The sequence below is a fragment of the Protopterus annectens genome, chromosome 9.part0 (genome assembly GCF_019279795.1).
Source record: "Protopterus annectens isolate FY-2018-M chromosome 9.part0, PAN1.0, whole genome shotgun sequence".
NCBI classification, from domain to species: Eukaryota; Metazoa; Chordata; order Ceratodontiformes; family Protopteridae; genus Protopterus; species Protopterus annectens.
Window position 1 is genome coordinate 1,577,074,358 of NC_056743.1, and position 24,108 is coordinate 1,577,098,465.

General features: G+C 37.1%; 1 protein-coding gene across 9 annotated transcripts in view; it reads right to left on the minus strand.

Annotated features, from left to right (window-relative positions):
- LOC122812189 (adhesion G protein-coupled receptor L1-like) overlaps positions 1 to 24,108 on the minus strand; it is a 3,245,860-nt gene that overhangs the window by 2,879,989 nt on the left and 341,763 nt on the right. The gene's annotated exons all lie outside the window — the stretch shown is intronic.

Sequence of the window (24,108 nt, forward strand, 5' to 3'; positions counted from 1 at the left end):
TCACTTATTTAAATTGATTACCAGGGAAGTCCAACTGGGTAGGTACTCCTTTCCAAGGGAGGCCCAGGTGAAAAGCTCTAAAGTATTATAAAAAGACTTTAAGAACAATAATTTTGCAGTGTTATATACAGTTTAAATAATTATACCATGTTAAACATAATGTGAAACCATTGGTTAAGAATAGATACAACATAAATGACAACAATTTAATATTTAGAGACATTTTAGCCACTTTATAGGATCATACACGAACACTTAAAATTTAATACTCATATCCAACTTAACATCAAGAAAATCCACACTAAACTTGGCCTACTGTACAGGAATAATCAATTCCTCTCCCCCTCTACTAGACATACCCTGGCCATGGCATACCTCCTGCCATCTCTTCTATATGGCGCTCCACTGCTTACTAATCTATCTACCACCCTCATCTCCAGACTAGAAGTATGCTACAATAAAATCTCCAGATTTGCCACAAATGCAAATGCCCTCTCTCATCACTGCTCCTCCCTACAAACTTTAAACTGGCTTGAACTCCCCAAACAGCTAGACTACATCCAAATTGTCACAGCCTACAAACTACTATTTCAACCCACTAACTGCCCAGCCCTATCCAATATCCTTCTACCATATAGCCCTCCCAGACCCCTTAGATCCACTCACCAAAACCTTATTTCCATTTTCAAACCTAAACGTCCTGCTGGTCAGCTCTTACTCTCCTTCACTCTAGCCAAAAAATGGAACGCCCTGCCCTCTTCCTTGAGAGCCTGTGAAAACCTAAAGAAATTTAAAAGACTTCTTCAATCTTACCTACTTCTTCATAGAAAATGTAACTGCACTCTTCACCCCTTACCTCCTAGCCTTCCCTCTTCCTACTCTCCAGGCTAATCCTTTCCTTTCCCTTTCTAACCTTTCTTATAGTCCTTCACTATTTAGCAGTAACCTATCCCCCCTCCCACCTCATATTCTATGCCTCTCATCCTCTCCTACAAACTCTTGCTTTAATATCTTACCAAATAAGTAATCAACACCTTCTCATTCAACAACTCTACCTGCTGCTCTACTGTAAAACTCCATAATGACTGCAGTTACTCATGTTTCTCTTCATTATGCTATGTAACTTTGTAATTGTTGCTTTTTGTCTTGTAATGTAACTTGCTTCAAGGATCCTTTCCCCCCAGGGATCCCCATTTCCTCATACTGTAATGAAATGGAAATTTTTGCTATAGTTGTCAATATCTTTAGGTAACTTTTAATGTTGGCATTTCTATATGCTATGTAACATGTGTTTTGAGGAGCTTTTCTCCCCAGGCCTCCACTGAAAATGGGCTCTTGAGCCCAGTGGACCTTCCCGGTAAACAAACTGGGAATAAATAATAAATAAATAAATAAGATGATAGGAGGTTAGTAGTCTAACGGCCCCGGGGGCCCTTACAAGCCTAACCAAGTTTAACCCATGTTTCCAAGGGTGTCTGTTTCAAGCAGACTCTAAAATCAGCACATATTGCCCCTGTCCCAGAGGGACACAGGTGGAAAACCTGGGTTAATTTCTATTACCCTGGGGTTGAGCTAGAAGAGAGCCAGTGTGACTAGGAAGTTTTTCCGGATGGCTTTAAAGAACTGGAGGGAGGGTATTGATCTGATGGATACAGGTAAGGAGTTCTAGGCCTTAGCAACCTGATTTACTACAGACCATAGCCAGGTAAAATAAGTCTGTGGATAGAGAGGAGGCTTTGGCCCATTGTGTACTCTGTATGTGGTCCTCTGCTCATGATATGGGGAACTGCCATGTAACATAACACATTTGGGAAAGGCAGCTTAGTAAAGCATACTACACCTTACCAAGTAGCTACATGCAGTCATGTTATACGTACCTTACTTGGATATCCCTTTTGTGCTGTCTTCTGCTATAGTAACGAGGAATAAAAATTCCTAACAACGGTTCACTCCTTAAGCATAATAGCAGGCCATTGCTATAATATGGTAATGAGGTCATCTGATACTGAGGTAGCTACCAGTGGTGTGAGATCAGAAGAATCATTTTGTTTTGGAATATGGTTGTGGTATGAGGTTTGCTTGTACCACATTAAACTATTCCTAGTAGAATTTTACTCACTGTGCAAAGGAGATTTTTCCTCAAACAACAATGATATGTTTCTTGGCTGTTTATGCTGAGCATTGCAGTAGCAGGGAACTGGGATTGCAATGCTATTGCAGTTTATGCTGCTGTAGTCTCATTGGTTATCCCACTGGGACCAGCCCCTACACTAATGATGCTGTGTCTATGTCTCATGCACAATTGAGGGGTGGGATTATTTGTATTTGTATTAGGACCCTAGAGCCTTTACAAGCCTAGCCATATTTATCCTGTGTTGCCTAAACTGTTGATAGTTAGGTGAGTGAAGTTCGCAGAGGTAAGTGTCTATGATAGTAATTAATGACTTCCTATGTCCAAGAAGGACATGGGCACCACACCAGGAATGAATTTGTGGTCATCCATCCATTGATCTAGGTTGTATTTGAAGAGGATCAGGGAAGGGCTGTGTTTCAAGTGAATTTGAAGCTTGTGACTAGGAGGTTTCCAGAGAAGTGGCAGTCTCAGGGAGATGTACCTATCTCTCCAGCATGACATGTTCATATCAGAGGCTAGGTTAACATCCCTTGAGCGAGTGACCCTTGTGCAGCTTTATTTACAAATGTGTAGCATTTCTATCAGGGTTGGGTCAGAGACTGCCCTGTAAGCCAGGCACAGGTCACCCCATAGCAACTTGCAGGAGACAGAATACATTGACAGAGGATTCACTCTTTCCATGTAAGACTTGTTTTGTGTACCCTGCAATCTCTTAGTGAGAAACCTCTGTAGTCGCTCCAATTGTTGACAGGTGTTTGGTGAGGTACATGCAAAAGGGAGCATTGTACTCAATTGTTGGTCTGATGAGGGATGAGTAAAATGGAAGTATAACATCCTTAGATCTCAATGTAATACTTTTATTTATAAGATGTGCCACATAAAAGAACTCCCTTACTACTGTAGCTACATAGTGGTCAAAGTTCAGGTTGCTATTAACCTGAGTACCCAGATCACATACCACTGAGTCTACACTTAGGAGGGTGCTGTCTATATTGTAATTAGCAGGGATGTCAGCTTAATAATGCATTTGTTTTTTTGTTTTTTTTTTGCATTTAGCTTTAATCCTTGGCTTTGGCACTAACCATTTGTCTGTGTTAGACCTGTCTGCAGTATATTAACATTGTTGGGGGATTCAGTGATTGCTCCCAAATTGTAATCATCAGTCAACATTGTCACCCACAGGACATCCAAGTTTTTGGTCTTTTGATAGAGGTGAAGTCACACACTGACATTATGTGTGCTGTCATTGATCAGATGCGACTGAAATGCTTCGCAAGGACGGCTTGCATGGTCAAACCAAGTAGAGCAACCACAAATGACCAGCAAAAGCGATGGTAAACCCAGATAGTAACAAATCCTTTATTAATCAAGATAACATATTGAAAATATGTCAATAAACCAGACCGGTTTCGGCCTCACAGCCTTTGTCAGGCCTTTGTCAAAGGCTGTGAGGCCGAAACCGGTCTGGTTTATTGACATATTTTCAATATGTTATCTTGATTAATAAAGGATTTGTTACTATCTGGGTTTACCATCACTTTTGATGGTCATTTGTGGTTGCTGTCATTGAGCCAGATGGCTACCCATCTGTTAATCTAGGGGTTTATTCCCAACTGGGAGAGTTTTTCTATAATACCCGAGTGGGGGACTGTGTCAAATGCTTTAGCTAGGTCAAGATGTGTTGTATGCACTGTCTTTTCCTCATCCGTGGCCTTGGTGACTTTCTTGAAGAAGTCAACCTAGTTTAACAGGCATTATCTACCTTTAACAAATCTAGATTGGGTTAATTCCAGAGTTTGGAGACTACCAATATCCTTGTTAATAAGGTACATAATGATCTTTCCATGGCCTTGCAGATTAGGCTAGTCAAGCTTATGGGCATATAATTACCAGGGTCAGTTAATGGTCCCCCTTTGTGCAGAGGAATTACTGTTGCTGTCCTTCATGCTGCTGTAAAATAGCCAGTTCACAGACTGTAGCTAAACAGAGATCCAAGTGGGTCTGCTAGGTCATGTTATTAAGTTGTTTAAAAGGCAACTGATGACATTTTCTGGTCCCATTGATGCCGTGTTTTTGGCATTAGAGAACGCCAAGATGACGTGCTCTCTTGAGATAATAGGCTGAGGAATGGTGCCAGGTATATTTTGGCTGATGACTGGAGTAGACAGGGAGGTGAAGTTTGCTCCAAATCTGTCAGCTAGCAGTTTGTCTATTACCTCTGGTTGAGTCTGGGTGGTGCCATCCACGACCAGTTCAGCACATAGTTGGGTATCCCCTTTTAGATTTCGGATATAGTTAAAGAATGCCTTGTGATTATCCTTAGCTAGGGAGGCTATTTTTGCTCTGTAGTTAGCTTTGGAGGACTTGACAAGATCTCAGTTTGTTTGTTTAAGCTAGAGAGGGGCTTCTTCTTCTGCTGAACCAGTTTCCTCAGTCAGTAGTTTCTTTCTCTTGTTGCATAGCCTGTTTATACTAGAGATCCACAAGGGTGGCTTGCTTCTTTCAGCAAGACGTGGTTTTAATCTAGTCAGGCACATCTGTTTATATGCAACTGCTTAAATGGTTATACAGGGCATTGGTGTACACCTCTGCATAGGAGTCTGTGGTATCTGTGATTGAGGGGGCTTTGAAACTTCTTATGCCATCACTTAGTAGGAGGTAGTTTGTCTCTGAAAAATGTTTACGTGTTTTGGAGCTTAATGTGGTATCTGTTCTTATAATTACATCAAACAAGACTGACTTATGGTCTGATTTTACAAGGGAGGACATCACATGGGGTTGGTGCAATGCTCTCCCATGTTAATGAGTACTATGGCCAAGACATTTGATCCTCTTGAGGGTGTGCTGATTAGCAGTTCCAGAATATTTGCATTGACAAAGTCCAAGAACCTCTGAGCCAGCATGGTTTTGGTTGTGTATGTTTGTATGTTTCCCATTCGATGGTAAGATAATTAAAATCATCCATCAGTAGCTGCATGGCAAGTCCACATATGTGGTATGCTTTTCCTGTTTCATTGTGGGGGACCTATAACTATCTGTGATATGGTAGGCGGCTTTGCATATAGTTAGTTGGACATGGACTAGCTCAAGAGTGCCGTACTGTTTAACCAGTCTTAAGGGTGTACTTTTCCTTAAAGAAGATGGATACACCTCCTCCTTTGTTTTTTTTCACACTCAGTTTGTGTTCTGAACATATGGAAGGCATTGTAGTCGTGCATGGCCAGGATGCTTTCCACCCCTTTGAACCATGTCTCACAGACTGCACAGATGTCAGCATCTACCAAAGTGAGGAGTGCTTCCAGGGAGTGCAGTTTCTTGTTTAGACTCCTAGCATTAAGCAGCAGTACCTTGAGTTTATCTAAAGAGGAGTTGTTATGTTGGGAGGCTGGTTATTTTGACACTGCCTAAAACGGCAAAAAACAGGTAGTTTTAGGCATGCAGTCCAGGAGACCACTGAGGAGACTATCCCATGTTAACAACTGCCAAAAGGTCATGGGTTAAGTGGCTTGCTTAGAGCCAAAGTATAGGCAAATGGAGGCTGAGTTAATAAAACCCTAGATCAAAGGAAGCACATACACACACACACACACACACACACACACACACACACACACACACACACACACACACACACCCTACACTGTCAAGCTCTCAACTACCCTTCAACAAACACACAAAATCATGTGATACCTCTCACATCCCTGCAGAAAACCACACTTGTACACTGCCTCACATATACATGCCCTTACCCCCCAGACTGCATCTCCGCTTCATTATAATTAACCTTATCTGTAACGTTGTCTTCCCATTGAGTATAATGGAGTAAGATAGAATTTTAACTATAAACCAGGCTTTTATCCACAGTATCTTTAACGACAAACATAAAACATAGAATGCTGCAGCTGATAAGCGCTTTTTTCACTCAAAAAAGCTTCAGATCGTGCCCCTATATATACACATCAATAAAATCAAATCAATTATAATTAAACCTATCAAATACTCTTAAAAAAAAAATCTCTGAAAATGATTTAAAATATATACATTGCATGACAATAAATTACACACATACTATCAATATTTATATTTATGTATGATATGAATATATAAAAAAAAAAAAAAAAATATATATATATATATATATGCATCTCTGGATAGATGTATTTAAATTTACAACATATGAATATATGTGACCTAGATAGAAAACAACAGCTAGAAGACAAAAAAAAATCCATGCACAATCTATATATAATGGATAATGGGATATGGACCTATGCTGTTTGTGTGACATTAATGCTGGTTTTATAGAAGCTCTCTCATCAAAACAGACCCCTCTGTGCCCTCTCTCTCATGACATGATTTATTTACTGTCTTGTCTGTGTGTGTGATGTCACACCCTCTAATGTTAGGTTTTTTTTTTTTATTGTAACTGAACAAAAAACAGAAAAGAACTACTACTACAAACCACATTAGCTAAAAATTAGCTATTGTATTCCCTTTTCTCAATACAATATTCATACTGACACATGTGGCCTCCACTTGGGTCTTGAACTGTATATGAGAATCAGGATGCAAAAATACTGTTCCATTATCAATGTAAATTACATTGATTACAATGCCCACATGCCTTGGTGAAACCAAGTTCTGTTTGTTCCTCCTTCCTTTTTTATAGCATACTCTTCTCTTGATTTAATTTATTCCTATACAAAAAGCTTGGTCATTGCCTACCCCCACCTGTTTGATCCCATGTATTGTAATAATATAGACAAATGTTTGTTGAATATGTCTTGAGATCCCTATTATCATTAGTATATGGTAAGGAGATCGGACCATAATATGGTGCTGCTCTGCTTAGCCTAAGTTCTTGCATATCACTAAAGTTGTTTATCAATCTCTATACACCTAGCCCCCCCATCCATCTCTCTCAGATTCTCTCTTCTGTTTCAAAAACCAAATTGTGGCAGTGAGTCTAGTCTAGAGGACACGCCCCTGTCGATGCATGCTATTTCTTGATAGTATAGTGTTGTGATGACATGGTTTCTGATACACTCAGTGTTCAAAAGGGCCATTATCATTTCTCAATAAATAGATCTAAATAAAACTTTGTTCTCCCAATGGGCTAAAAACATATTTGCATAGCTGTTTGTAACATTTATTGTCATGCAATGTATATATTTTAAATCATTTTCAGAGATTTTTATTAAGAGTATTTGATAGGTTTAATTATTTAATTGATTTGATTTTATTGATGTGTATATATAAAGCTCATTTCTTGAGTGAAAGCGCTTATCAGCTGCAGCATTCTATGTTTTATGGTTGTCGTTTAAGATACTGTGGATTAAAGCCTTCGTATACAACTGGTGTATTCCTGGTTATTTGATCTGCTGTGCTCCACCACCCATCATTGACTTTGGTTTATGTTTATTTGCACATTTGGGTGTTTGGGAGCACCTCGTCTATCTAAGGCATATCTTGTCATTTTTACTTTTATTCATTCTATCGTGCCTTGGTAGAAGCAGATTGGTCAACGAAACAACGGTTACAACAATAATAATTTATTTTATCTGTTTATCGTATTTATAGTATACACTAGAGGTATACATACGAAATGCAGAAAGAGTCGAATAGCGTTGACATAGAGCTTGATTATGAGTAGACCTGGGCTCATCAGCTCTGTTGGTGAAGAGATTCGAGAGCAACTACAGTGTTCTAGGGTTGCATCCTGGCAGATCAGTAACCACAGTAATGACGACAATGCCGCCGATGGATTTAAAGGTTGCAGACGCAAAGAATGCACTTTTTCAACATGCGAACCAGGGAGACCAACATCCTGAATTGATGACGAGGTGGCAGCAGATTAACTTGGAGGTCAGTAGGCAGTATATGCAACTGCTGATTGACTATTTTTTGCCGGAGGAGGATGAACTAACAACAAACATTAAATTACAAAGGTCGGACATTTTTTCCATGTACTCAGACTTATTGGTTATGCCTCTGTTTGAGAGTTTGCACAAAGATTTTTCAATGGGTCACGTCTTTGTATGGCCAACATATGGCGATAGGGATGTGACTGAAGTTGCAGATAGGAATAATGTGTTGAGTAGTGACGCTAGTAGTAATAGAACTGTTCAGGTTACTAGTATGAATGATACCCTAACTCAATAGATAATTCTGTTATGCATGATAATACAGAAGGATCAAGTAGTAACATTAGCAATGTGTTAAATAGATCACCAAACAGCATACCAAATAGGTTAGCAGGTGGATCTATAGACACAGATGACGTTATTAGTATTATACATGCAGACAGTGACACAATAAACAGTAAAGACACAACAATAGATGGTGTTATTGAATTTGTATCCTCAGGTTAAGGTCATGAATAAGTTAATCAGGTCATGGAGAGATTCCTTTACCTTTATGAGGAAGGACAAGGGTATGCAGCACACAATAAAGAAAATGTGGAGGAACAAGATAGGGCAAGGAATATGATGGACATGTACATAAGGAATGGTAGTACACACACTGATGATTCATTAGTCTGTAATATATCCAGTTATGAACTAACACAATTTGAGATCAATTTACTGAACAAAGGATTAAATTTCATTCCTAGTGGTTGTAGCAATTTAGCGGACACGGTGCTGGACACGAGAATATTCTGTCGGAATTTAATGCTTAAATTGATATTTCAGAATAACACTATGAATACTGGCATTGGGAATGAGACATCACTAGGATTCAAAAGGTTGAGCAATTACACACCGATACATCACCCACTTGTTGAGGCTTATCTGAAGTTAACTGAAGATGAATTACACAAATATTTTAGAGGTAAACCTAATGTAAAAAACAAGGACAACCTCAGTAGACAAGAAAGAGAAAGTTTACGAGATTTACAGTTGAATAAGGCAGTTACAATTAGACCGGCAGACAAGGGGGGACAAGTCGTAGTTATGGATACTATGTATTATCAAATAGCTATGACGAGAATGTTGAGTGATAAGTTTTATCTGGGATGTTCTGCTAGATATGTTCAATGGCAGAATCATTGATAAAGAATTGTTTGAGTACCTTAAAATTCCAAATCCTTTAGTTCCTATGATACAAGGCTTTCCAAATATACATAAAAGTATCAATGACCCACCCATGAGACCGGTAGTATCAGGGCAGGGTTGGGTCACTGAACACATCTCTATATATATTGAGAAACATCTACGTCCTGTATTGAATAGTAATTCTACTATACTTAGAGACTCGAAGCAGTTTTTGCTTGAGTTATATGATTGTATGTCTAGTGGAGTGAGTTGATATTGGTAACGTTTGACATTCAATCATTTACACCAAGTCAGATAGACTTATTGACACATTTATTGAATATTGTATTGGAGAATAATATCTTTATGTTCAATGAGCTATTATATAAACAACAAGCTGGGGTTGCCATGGGTGCGCCATGTGCAAAACAGCTATAAATATGTTTTAGCCCATTGGGAGAACAAAGTTTTATTTAGAACTGATGGATAGATGATGTGTTTATGTTATGGAGGGGTGATGCTGATTCGTTAAAGGAATTTCATGGGATGATTAATGACTTAACTAATTATTTGGTATTTACGATGTGTCATTCTACTCAGAGAATAGATTTCTTAGATCTATTTATTGAAAAATTGGATAATGGCCTTTTGAACACTGGAGTGTATCGTAAACCATGTCATCACAACACTATACTATCAAGAAATAGCATGCACCCTAACTATATATTTAACAACATCATCAGAGGACAGGGGATGCGTGTCTCTAGACTCAATGCCACTAATGCAGGTTTTGAAACAGGAATAGAAGATCTGAAAGAGAGATTGATGAATAGGGGCTATAGTGGTATAGAGATTGATAAACAACTTAGTGATATGCAAGAACTTAGGCTAAGCAGAGCAGCACCATATTATGGTCCCAGACCTATTATGAGAAATGTAGTCAAGATCTCCTTACCATATACTAATGATAATAGGGATCTCAAGGACATATTCAACAAACATTGGTCTATATTATGCACAGACAATGGGATCAAACAGGTGGTAGGCAATGAACCAAGCTTTTTGTATAGGAATAAATTAAATCTCAAGAGACTGTTATGCTATTCAAAAAAGGAAGGGAGACAAACAGAACTTGGTTTCACCAAGGCATGTGGGCATTGTAATCAATGTATTTACATTGATAATGGAACAGTATTTTGGCATCCTGATTCTCATATACAGTTCAAGACCCAAGTGGAGGCCACATGTGTCAGTATGAATATTGTATACCTGGCAGTGTGCCAGATGTGCAATAACACACATACCACATGAGAAAAGGGAATACACATAATGCTTTAGCCAATGTGGTGGTTGAATAGGTAGTTCACATACAATGGATCATGAGGTTGAGGGCTGACAGAGGGTCTGGTTTGAACATTAATGTCACACACAAATAGCATAGGTCCATATCCCATTATACCTTATAGATTGTGCACTATGGATTTTCATTTGTCTACTAGCTGTTTTCTATCTAGGTCACATATACATGTCTTTCATATGTTTTAAATACCCATCTATCCAGATGCATATATATATATATATATATATATATATATATATATATATATATTTTTTTTTATAGTTTTTTATATATTCCTCATACATTTGTTAAATATTACAAGTGATATGTGTGTAACATTTATTGTCATGCAATGTATATATTTTAAATCAAGAGTATTTGATAGGTTTAATTATTTAATTGATTTGATTTTATTGATGTGTATATATAGGGCACTCATGGTAAGCAGTAAAAATTGATGAAAAAGCTCATTTCTGAGTGAAAGCTTATCAGCTGCAGCATTCTATGTTTTATGGTTGTCTAAGATACTGTGGATTAAAGCCCTGGTTATTTGATCTGCTGTGCTCCACCACCCATCATTGACTTTGGTTTATGTTTATTTGCACATTTAGGTGTTTGGGAGCACCTCGTCTATCTAAGGCATATCTTGTCATTTTTAGAATTTTAACTATGCCTGCTCAACTTGGTCGACTTCTTTGTGTCAGTCACCAGAGCTGCGAATGAAGACAAGTGGTTCATACAGCCTACCTTGATCTGGCCAAGGCCTTTGATACCATTCCCCACTCTAAAATCATAGAAAAACTCACTAAGCTGGGAATCAACCACTATATCACTAGGTGGGTTGCAAACTGGCTCACAGATAGAACCCACATTGTGAAAGTAGCTGACTCCAAGTCAGACTGCCAACCAGTCATGAGTGGAGTCTCACAGGGATCAGTCCTGCATCCTCTCCTGTTTGATATCTACTTCGCAGAAGTCCAGGCCAACACAAAGGGACTCTGGCTGACAAAGTTCACAGATGATTGCAAGTTGGGAGCCATTATTAACTCCCCAAGTGATGTTGACATCCTAAAGAAAGGCCTCACTGAGACCAACAACTGGTGTCAGAACCATGGACTTAAGCTCAATGCCAAAAAAAGTGTTGTCATCCCCTTTGGGAAAAACCCAGTTCTCATGAACTACCACATTAATGGCAGTCCACTGAACATAGGAGGCAGTGTAAGAGATCTACGAACACAGGTTGACAGCGAACTCTCTTTTGACCACCAGACTGTGACTGTGGCCAGAAAGTCCTTCTATGTGGCACATCTCATTACTAAGTGTTTTGCATCCAGGAAGAAAGAGGTCATTCTCTCTCTCTACTCTTCCCTCATTAGGCCAATCATTGAGCACAATGCTTCATTTGGCATGGACCTCACTAGACACCTGCAACAACTGGACAGGCCATAAAAGTACCTCAAAAAGAGGCCTTAAACACTTGTCCTATATAGACATACTCAGAAAACTCCAACTATTCTCTGTCTTATATTGTCAACTTAGAGGCGATCTCTGCTTGACTTACAAACCATGTCTGACCCAGCTCTGTTAGAAATGCTACTGCTAAAGAAATACCAATCCCTCCACACCACATACTCCAGAGACCTAAATCTCATTATCACAATCAACAGAACAAGCTGAAGGGACAGGTTCATAACCCAGAGACTACCCATGCTATGGAATTGACTTCCCATACATGTCAAACAGAGCACCTCACTGGCCCCCTTCAAAAGAAATCTTGATGAGTGGATGAGAAATAGAAAATTCACCCCAAGGATCAATCCCTCAACAGAGGCACTGGAAAACTAAGGTCAGGTGGCATGATGCCAGGGTAATCCTATGGGCTAGGCTTGTAAAGGCTCCAGGCACATTAGCCTAGTCCACACCTATGAATCCATGAATTAATATGGCTTGCTTTGAATATTTACACAGCTAAGCAACTTGCTGAATTACTCACCTTTGTATCTCCCTTCCGGCAGGAATTTCTGGAGCAGAGCATGTGGCTAATCAGCATTAGCGAGTACTCCAGAGATGGCCCATGGAAGCAATTCTATCAATTGTGTAGAATCACTGTGGCGGGCATGTCTTGGAATTAGAAAGGACATTTGTGAGAGTCTGTTTGTACAAGGGTTCACCACTCACTGCACCCTTTTCTGTATCCAGTGTATGTCTTACTCTGTTATGTCATGGGTTTTACAAATCACAAATGGGTTTTGTATTTCATTATTTGTTATAGCAACCCTGCTGTTTAGAGCATAACATTTTAAATAGTAGTCACAGACAATACTAAAAGAGACAACCGATGTATAGGAATCAGAATTGTTCTTTTATTTTTTTCCTAAAATAACACAGTAGAGAAGGTAGCAATGGTGTACAGCTTTTGTGAAACCATGAATAAAAAGGTATGTTACAATCCTGATATAAGAACGTCTTTTGCATTAGATTCTGCAAACATTTTTCAGTCAAAAACTTTGAGAACATCACAGCTGCGTGCAAATTATATGACCTCAGAATAATTCATTGCATTGATACAGATTACATATTCTCTTTCCCAACATTTTTTTTTTGCATAGGAAGAACAAATTAACATGCAGTAGGCACAATAATTAATTTAACAATCTGCAAAAAATGTAAATCTGAACTTAAAAGTAAACAGATTTATAAAAATATCTTTTTACTCCTGGACTGATAATTCATAACTTAAAATACATCTGTTCTGCTTCTTCTATGCAATACTAAATGCTATACATCTGGAAGAACACATGCTTTGCTTAGGTAAGCTTTTATCCATGCTCATATTTACTTTTTTTTTTCTCTCCTAGCAGATGTTCCTTTGCTATCAGTAAGTCATAATGTAACAAGCATAATGGAGGCCCCAGAAATTTGAAAATCAACAGGGCTTGGTCATATGTGAAGTAAAAATGATTGCAGTGTTTCTCTTGTTTTTTTTTTTTTACATAGTGTTGGATCTTGTGAACATGGTATTTGGTTTCTCCGAATGACTTATTCCTTTTTTGATCTTTTCTTGCCACTCACTTCCACCTATCATCATTAAAGAGGGGTCATTACGAAACAGTGACTATGAAGCCTCCAGGCATATATAATGTTTAGTAAGCATCCTAATAAAGGCAGTACTGCATTTGGGAAGAAATCAATCTAAGAAAATTACATTCAGTATAGACCAGTAGCAAAACAGAAGAGATAAAAATATATAATGTAATGATCTTGGACAGGGAAAAGGCTATGATTAATGACAACTGTCAGGTGCAAAAGTTAGACAGTGAATTGTGAACATTCGGTATAATTTTCACTCATTCTTTAGTGGTTCCAGTAAGAAACAATGCGAGTCTCATTAAGACAGCAAGTTAGGAGGATTAAAGTGAGTATATTAAATCCAATTAGGTAGATAAAATGCAAAGCCCATAGACATGCAAAGCCATTTCATTTACAGCTTAGAATATCAGTGAGATGTAAAGAATACCTGCAGCAAAGCTATGCTGTTACTGACAGAGGGACAATGCATAGTCCAGCAGCTGTAACAAGTGCGTGGTATTCATTAAGAGGTTGCTATGGTGATTATTTGAATCCTGAGAGTGCAGCACAAGTGCTTCATCATGTAACAGACTAGAGACATCTGTATGTCTGCAGGAAAGAACCAACACACTATGCAATGCTTCTGATTGTACATTTAAAGTATTCGATCGGAAAACAAGCTTTAGATACTCTGTGTTCCAGCTGATAATTACAGTGACATGCACATGCATTATCTCTTCCTATGTGCGATGCACCAATTAAAATGACATAGGTACTGCAGTGCAGACTTTACCTTAATATGAATGGCCTTGTACAATACTTTGTTTTGCCGTACATGTTTAAGCAGCATCATTCAATGCTGTTTAGCTAATTAAGAGGAAGTACAAGATCAAGTCCACAGTACTAGAAAACAAACACATACACATTTATATATATATATATATATATATATATATATATATATATATATATATATATACAGAGAGAGAAAGAGAGATACATTCACACACACACACACACACACACACACACACACACACACACACACACACACACACACACACACACACACACATAAATGTCTACATATAACAAAATGAATTAATTTGCCAGCTTTTATTTATCTCCAATCCTGCACAATGCTACAATGGTTTCAGTCCACAATATTCACAGAATACAGACTGCTGATAATACAATCAGCAGATTCATTCTGTTAGCAGAACCCCAGATACGCCGTTACAATTTGCTAAAAAATAGCAAATGGCTTTCGGTGCCTCATAGGGCCACTTTTTTTCTAAGTAATCTAACTTACAAGAAGTATAACATGGTCACAGCCCCCCTTTAAGCATGACACTACTTTTACAAGACAACCCTTATCTACTCAGAAGTACACAGGACGAAAGTTTCACTCTAGTATACCCTCCTTTTAAAACTGTTGTAGTTGACAGAGCCTTCTCTAGACTGGGACCTGATACATGAAATCAACTGCCTGCAGATATCAGAAATCTTGAGAAACCATAAAAAGTTTCAAAGATGCCTTTAAAGTGCATTTCTTTACTGAATCTTGCTGCAACTGCTACCATGAAAATGGTTATGTAACTTACCATCCATATCATGAATGCTAAAAATACATATAATATACTTTTCTCAGCCTATTAATATGTCATCTTTTTAAACAATAATCCATGACTGTGTGTGAGTATATCAGGATTTATGCACAGTTGGTGTGGTTTGATCACAAGGGTGAAGCCTGAATGATTAAACAAAGCCAACAGTGGGTAAATCCTGATATACCCATAAACAAGAGTGGATTATTGCTTTAACAAAATAACATTATTTAAGAAAAAAATACTTACCTTTCTTAAATAATGCAATTATACAATGGCACTTCTATCTTCTTCCATGTTATCTTTTCTGTACTGATGCACTGCATATGCATATGGAACTTTACAATTTATATCAGCAAGGTGTGATGGAGAAAACAAAATCTCTGCTGCTGTTTGTTTAGTTTTCTTTTTTTTTTAATGTGTTAAGAAATATGTGTGTCCTCTGAACATACCTCTCAGATGTCCAGATTTTTGCCTCAAAATTTTGATCTGTTCCTCATAAAATTGCGTTTTATTTTGGCAAATCACTGGGATAATCTGAGCAATGAAATTAGTAAATAATGTCATACCTTTGAGCTTCAGACTTCATATCTTTTAGAAAATTAATTTTAAGACATTCCCTTTTATGCTAGTAACTTTCTAAGTTTATAAGAACAATATTTAAAATTTGCTCCTAGTTTTCAGACTTTGTACTTTTATTATGTCAGGCTTTGTCCATATTTCTTGGGCTAAGAGGTTGAGAGTTATGCCTCCAAAGCATATGCTAATAGAAAAGCCTGGCCACTCAATGGTACTTCAATGGCCGGACTTTTTTCTTTTGCTGTATACTTAATTTACAATGGGTACACTGGTTGGGCTGTGCAATCAGAGTGCTCATTTCTGAATAATAATGAGCCATTGTTGTATAATATACAAATATTTGTTATATATATATATATATATATATATATATATATATATATATATATATATATATGTGTGTGTGTGTGTGTGTGTGTGTGTGTGTGTGTGTGTGTGTGTGTGTGTGTGTGTGTGTGTGTGTGACCGCACTGTATTTTATACACATTTTAGCCTGCATTTTATACATATTTCTCAATGCACTCAGATTGGATCTTTCAATATTTCTCTATCTGCATTCAGTCTACGTTCTGAACGGACCATGACATACTTTCTGCTCTTTGACCTTGGGTCATGGCTAAAAAGGGTCAGTAGACCAGTCCAGTTACTTGGTGAACAAATAAGAAATAAATAAATGCAGATCTTATAGATATATATATATATATATATATATATATATATATATATATATATATATATATATATATATATATGTATATATATAGATAGATAAATACAGATAGATATGTGTGCATGTGTGTGTTTGTATATATATTTCACAACTGCGTCTACGGTGATAATACAGAGTAAGCCTCTAAAATTCATTTTTTGAAGTCTGTCATGCCATTAGCTTAGTTTGTTTAATATGCCTTTTCAGATTAAAAAAAAAAAAAGTAGACATTGTTCCTTTTGTCTTTGGACCAGCTTATTTTAAAACATAGTGCATGCAACTTTCCATTGTTGTTTGTAATTTCCTAGTTGATATTTAAATGTCATCACAGGTCAGATATGAACGTATATACCAGTTTGTCCCAGGTCATGACTGAAAAGGGTCCAAAGGCCATATGCCCAGATAAAAATGAGAATAATTAAACAAATGAATAAACAGACAAACAAATGAAACACAAAGCAGTCTCACTATTATATAAATTATTTAATAAATTATCATTTAGTAAATATTTTTACTACATATTTTGAACTGAATCCCCCAGCACATTTTGACCACTGTCGGTCCCCTCACAGTTAAATTACTTCTAAAGTCCCATCTATTTAATTATTTTCTCTGATCTTGTATAACACCTGGCTGAATATTATACCCTCTTCTAAATCCAGATTTGCATATTACTGTGTTTTTCTTATACATACTTTAACTATTTTACCTTTGCAGATGTTCACTGTCTATTTGATATGTCTAACTTTTTTCTCCTATAAACTCCCCATAAATATCACCTTTCTGTCTCTCTCTGTAGATACTCTGTCCAGCCTTTTTACAATTAGTATATATTTTAGATAACATTAGACAAAACATTTTGTCTCTGTCAATTAATTAATTCAATCTGAAGAAGCGTGCCTTTGTGGATTACGCCGAAAAGCATTCTTTTTTTTCAATAAAGAATTTGTTTTTTGCGTGGTGGTGATCTCAGTTTGTTGCTTATATATTTTTGTTCCTGTTCTGGGATCAAGGATAGGGGATTGCCTTTTACAATTACTCTGCTTTTCATATGTCATATACAGTACTTACATATATGTAGTGGTTCGCATATTACATATATTTGCCATAGTCACATTTATCTGAATTCTTGTTTAGAATTTTATTACTCATGAAATAATTGCCTATTTCTTAAATTTTATGCGTAAGTTATGCTCCATAAGAATTGCTTAATGCATAACATTATATATGCATTATGTATAATTTGTGTTTTTGTGTATATATGCTACTACTGAATAAGTTTAAAAAATATGTATTTTTTTGTGTTTGCTTGTATGATGACTCATGACAGTGGTGTTTCCAATAAGTGGTATTTTAGGTCTTTTTTGTTATTTTCCTCTCAAGCCTCCAGTGAAAATAGATCTGTGCCCAGTCAGATTATCCCAGTAAACAAAAGTCAAATAAATAAATAAAATAAATAATATTTGGTGGCCACAGTGGTACAACAGTTAGTGATGTTGCTTCACAGCAAGAGGTTCTCCAGTTCGGGTCTCAGCTGTGGTGCCTTCTGTGCAGAGTTTGGTTGTCCTCCCTGTGGTCACGTGGGTTTCCTCCCACATTCGAAAGATATGCAGTGGGTGTATTGGACACTCTAAATTGGCTGTAGGTGCAAGTGAATGGTATGGATGAATTACCACAGCAGGGCTAGCCACCCGGTGGTGTAAACCTTGGCTCAAGATGATTTTCACTGTTGAAGTGACATACCAACCCCATGTGCAAAATTGGAAAAAAGGGTCTGTGGATGGATTTAGTAAATATTTTAGAGATCTTTTCTAATCTACAATATGGAATTTCTTGAGTAAGATATATCATTGCTATTCTACTAACTGTGTCCTGCTGTTATGTTTTGTAAAATTTCTTTACCCTAGCTGAGCCTGAAAATGGTCCATTTGGATCATCACTCTACCCCTGTTAATAAATGAATAAAAGAATAAATGAAAAAATATTTGCCAATATCAGGACAATATTTTCTATTCACTAAAGCATTTTCCAGAAATAGCAATGTCTAAACTAGTGCTGCACCTATATCTAGCTGAATTTATTTGCCTGCTTTTATAGTGGTGCAGTGATAGCGTTGTCACCTCACAGTAAGAGGTTCTCCTATTCGATTCTTGGCTGGGGTGCCTTCTGTGTGGAGTCTGCATGTCCTCCTTGCGTTCGTGTGGGTTTCTTCTGGGTGCTCCGGTTTCCTCCCATGTTACAAAGACATGCGTCTGGACCATTTCTCCCCAGGCCACCACTGAAAATTGGCTTGTTCTTCCCGGTTAACAAATGTTAAATAAATAAATACAGTCTCCCCATCCTGTACAATGCTGTGCTGCTTAGAAAACCATATATTTTCTAAGCGCATGCTTAAGTTATAAATGATAGTTTATTTCTTTCACAGTAAACCCCAGTCCAGAAAATGTTGTAGAACTAGGCTGGCAGACATAAACCAAAAAGTCCCATGAAATCCCTAGTAACATGAATCCACTGATGCACCAGGCAGAGAGTCACATGTACTATAGGTGACCTCTGTTCAGGAACAGACAATTAAATATAAGGGTCAATGTAGTGACTGTGAGTTTAGAACAGAAAGGACAGATGGACCATGCTAATGGGGGTAGTGGTGGGGAGAGCTACATATATTACAAGAGGAAAGCTGCTGTGATCAGCCCAAAACTCAGGTCACAGCTCTTAATAAAATACCATTGCCAGGAAAACCGCCTGCAAAATTTGAGCCAATAATAATAATATTAAAACTAATGTGCAGAAAACTGCTAGAATCAGGGTCCCTGTTGAAATTTAGATGGCTGTCACTGTGGCTATCAAAACAGCATGATATTAAGTGGAGATAGTAGAAAACCTGCGCTACATCTGAGGCTGTGGTATCTCAGAGTAATACCCATCCTCTGAGGATCTTCAGAAACTTCAGAGGTGGTTCATATAGTTAGGGGGGTCCACGGGGCAGTGCTTCACCATATTAAGGGATGCACAGAGCAAGATGTCCCACTCCCAAAATACTTAGGGTTACCACCTGTCCCACTTTGCGAGGGACAGTCCCTCTTTGGGCGGTTGTGTCCTGACCAAAATTATTAAAAATGGCAAATGTCCTGAGATTGTAGGACATAATTATGTCCCATATTTTATGTAATAGTTGCATAAAATAGTTATTTCTCTATCTAAAATTCCTAAATGTTACAATAAACAGAATAAGCAACTAAACTGCTACAAGAATAAGCTTTTATTTAGGCAAAAAAGTAAAGTTCTATCCTTTGTACTGACCGTGGGTATGTGTCGGCCTGTAAATTCTGATGTGTGTCCCGAAAATGTCCCACTATGGCCATTTGAAAAGGTGGCAACCCTAAAAATACTTTAACAATGTTATAATGACTTTCAAAATTAATTTATGCTTTATTGTCATAGAATTGAAGTATTTTTCAAAATACTGGAATTTACAATTTTTAGTTTCATCCTTCTGATAGGAGCGGACGCCTGCTTCTTTTTATATTATTTCTGTTAGCTCATTGAGGAACAAAAATCTTTTTATTCAGATGTTTGCTGAATATCTTATTAAAAATTAACATAATAATTCAGTTTATTATGCATATTGAATACATGGACAATGACAAAAAAGAGCAGTTCATTATCCAGCGTAATGACATTTTGATGAAGGGGCTCTCTAGTCTGAAAGCTAAACTACCTCTTTTATTGCATATTAATAGTACACTAGTGTATGCTAGCAGATCATGAATAGCCATAATATGAAGCTAATCATTAAGTTTAACCTGATACGATGTGGGGTTTTGTATGTATGTGATTGGATATCTTTATCCTCTATCACTCTATATAAATTTTCTGATCTAATTTTCTTTAACTGCAATTTTGATTTACATTATACTACTCCATATGTTAAGGTTTCCATTACCTATAATCAATAATTATTTCAGGCATTGAGAGAGATTGGTAAAGACAGTTGACTGATGATGAGAGTTTACAAGTTTATTAGCATTTTATTTTATTTTTTAATGGAATAGAGTGCTGATCCATGTGAGTAAAAAAAAGTAAATAAATCAGATGGATCCTTCTTGTCATGGGGATGACAGGTACATATTTTGTGAGAGCTGCTATGATCAGTCCAAAACTACTGTCACAGCCCTTAATAAAACAATGTCATTAAAACTGGTATATCGTTAGATAGACAAATCGACAGGTAGATAGAGAGGAGGTCAGAAGCATTAGCAAGAGAAATCTTTGTGTAAGGATTTTAAGTTGGTTATTAATTTACAATAGTAGGTAATTTGTTGAAAATTACTGGGAGTGATTGCCAGAATTGTGGAACATTCCCTGAAATGCTTTGGTTTGGTTTTTGATATCTGAAGGGAGAGTATAGAGGACACTTAGGCTATGGGGTTGCAGGTTGAGTTCAAGGGTGAAATACAATTAAAAAGAGACAAAGCAATCATGTCCTGTGCATGGACAGTAGCTGTTCTTAATGACTGAAGGAAAGGAAATGTGATAACCTAATGATGAAATGAAATGGTTTACTCATATTCTAAATAGCACTGTGCCAAATGTGCAAGAATGCTGACCTCCTCTTATAACGTGCCTTCTACTGGTTTTGAATAGGAAATACCTTCAGCTATTTATTAACACATGGCTGAGTAATTTTTTTCTATGACATTAACATCACACTAAAGGAAAGCAATTTATGTCCACTTAGAGATAACAAGTTGCATCATAAAATGCGCATGGTGAGTTGAAAGCTGTCTTCAGATCAATGCAGGTCATAAAAATCTGACTGTTAATAAGCATCAATTTTTCAATTATGTCATATAAAATGCCATAATTACTGTTATACAGATCTCCTTTCCTGAAGCCCAGTTGTTATATGAGATAATATTTTACAATTCTATTAATTTATTTTGAGAATGGCAGTACATTTTATAGAACACAGCGGCAAGGGCAAAAGGGTACCTTATTCTAAGAGGTCCTGAAAAGGGTCTGGAAATACTTATCACTTTTAGCAAGCATATCTTTTGAAAGTATAATATATTAAATACTTCTGTTTAGAAATCAGGCATATGACAATGACAAACTTTTGTCTCATTAACCTAAGTAAGTACATCATAAAATATGGTTGCCATGGAAGCTTAAGAGAAACAAGAAGTACATCTGTGAACATTACAGTGTTGTCGACACTTAAATCTTTTTCCCAGAAATACTCAAAGCCAAGATTCTTAGACAAACAGCTTTGTATTAAAGCCTTAAGTGTAAAATCATGCAGCCTTCTGGACTCAAACTTAAGCATTTATTCATAAATATTTTAGGAGTTTATCAGACTTAAATTATTTATTATTTCCCTAGCTTACTAGTGCAATTTCCCTTTTATGTACTTGTTACAAGTGTGCCTATGTTATGCTTAGTCTGACTGCAGATATCAATGTCCTTATATATTGTGAAATGAATAATATCATGTGATGATTTTGTCACCCCCTCCATCTTACAGAAATATGCTAACCCTAACCCTAACCATGGCCCAACTCCAATCCAACACATTACCTTAAGACAAACCCTTTCCCTAACAGTACCATAGCACAAGACTCTTGGATGCACTACCTAATTCAGAGAACACATGCACAACACAAAAACTATCCTCTTACATAGTCCTTGGTTTAACCATAATGTTCAAACACACACACACACACACACACACACACACACACACACACACACACACACACACACATACATATACACTCCTACCCCTAATGCCAAAACTTTCAGTGTATCCAAACATCCTAGCATGAACAGACAGACTCATTTACAATAACCTAAAGCTCATCCAATACACAGCAGCAACAGGTTGGCATTGCTAAATCTGGCAAACCCTATAGTCAATAAATCTAAAGATACAAAAGAAGGTAGCCTAGTCTGTTGATCAAATCACCATTCAACTAACTAAACTACTGCCTTATATACATATGTAGTACACAGGTCAGTGTGTGTGTGTGTGTGTGTGTGTGTGTGTGTGTGTGTGTGTGTGTATCAGTGGAATATAGGTAGATGTGTGCATATGTGTGCATGTGTGTATGCTTGTGGAGTGTGTGTGTGTGTGTGTGTGTGTGTGTGTGTGTGTGTGTGTGTGTGTGTGTGTGTGTGTGTGTGTGTGTTTGTGTCTTTTGTCAGTGGAGTATGGGTATGTGTGCACGTGTCTTGTTTGTACATTTAGAGCAAGTCCTACAACTTTAGCTGTGGTCCTTTGTTTGTCAATATCTATATGGCTGGCCATAATAATTACTATTTTCCACAAGAGGAGTTACTTTGATGGTCATAAAAGGATGAGGCAGACCATGGCTATGCCCCAGATTTAATCTGACATCCACAGTGACCAAAACTATGACAATAAGCCCTGTATCAAAAAGAAAAGATTACTCAGCAGAGCAGTGAAATAGAAATGGTAGAAAAAGCAAATAAGTGGAAAATTCAATGCAAAGTGTGTGGAGGAATATGGTATTATAACAACTGCACTTGTTGGTGGGACGGGTAATTCACAACTTAATTTCAGGTTGATAGTGCATGCATTACTCAAACACAAAAGTAGGTATGTCTGCAATACCTCAACTGAATTTTGAAAGGTTAAGTGATATTTCTGCAAACATGCAGAAGGTATTCAATGGGACTGCAGCCAAAATAAGTTTATCTTGTCCTAGAACAAGTGCACAACCGAGTAGTAATAGCTTTAAACAAAGTGTGTAATAAATAAATGCCACATGCAATGGTCACCACAGTAACGCATTGCACCATATATCAGCCAGTATAGGCACTCCTGAATATTAGAGTGGGAGATCATAACTAGAATACAGTGCAACCACGAATGTAGTATGGACCTTCAAACACCACTCCGGAATTTGTAAAAAAGACACAAGTTTATTGTAAAGCACTTTTCTTCTCTGTTCATAGAGAGACTTCCTCAGACAAATCTAAAAAGAACTCCAAAGTATTTAAATCACACTTTAAACTCACATGACTCCCAATGACCTATCAATCAACAGAATGATTCCAAAAAATTGAAAACCTCATTAACATGTTAATGCTACACAAAATACTTTTTTCTACCTAGCCGCTAAAGCATGGACTCACTGCCAATATATGAACATCTTCCTTGTATCAGTCTAGGCCCAGGGACATATATGCTTACATACTGTATCATAGTATTTTTGTATGTGATTGCTGATGATGGCAGAAGCCTATTTTCTTTTTCTTGTTAAAAGTTTTTACCATTTACTCTAAAGAATAAGGTCTTATGTCTTGCCCACGTTTTTTCCTCTATCTTTATTTTATTGTATTTATTTATTTTTGCCTGTTACCCTTCTTACAATACTGTAACCTAAAGAAGAAGACGGCCTAGGCCTTGCTAATTTATTTGCTATAGGCCAATTATTTTTGTTAGCAAACACAAAGTACTTTTCTTATACTGTGTATATTTAGACAGTATATGATCTTGTATTCCTTAATTTAATAGGTCATAGCTGAAAAAGGATCCTTTGGTTCAGCCTACATACGTAACTATAAAATAAATATAAAATATTGGAACACCTAATCTGCTACAGGTACCA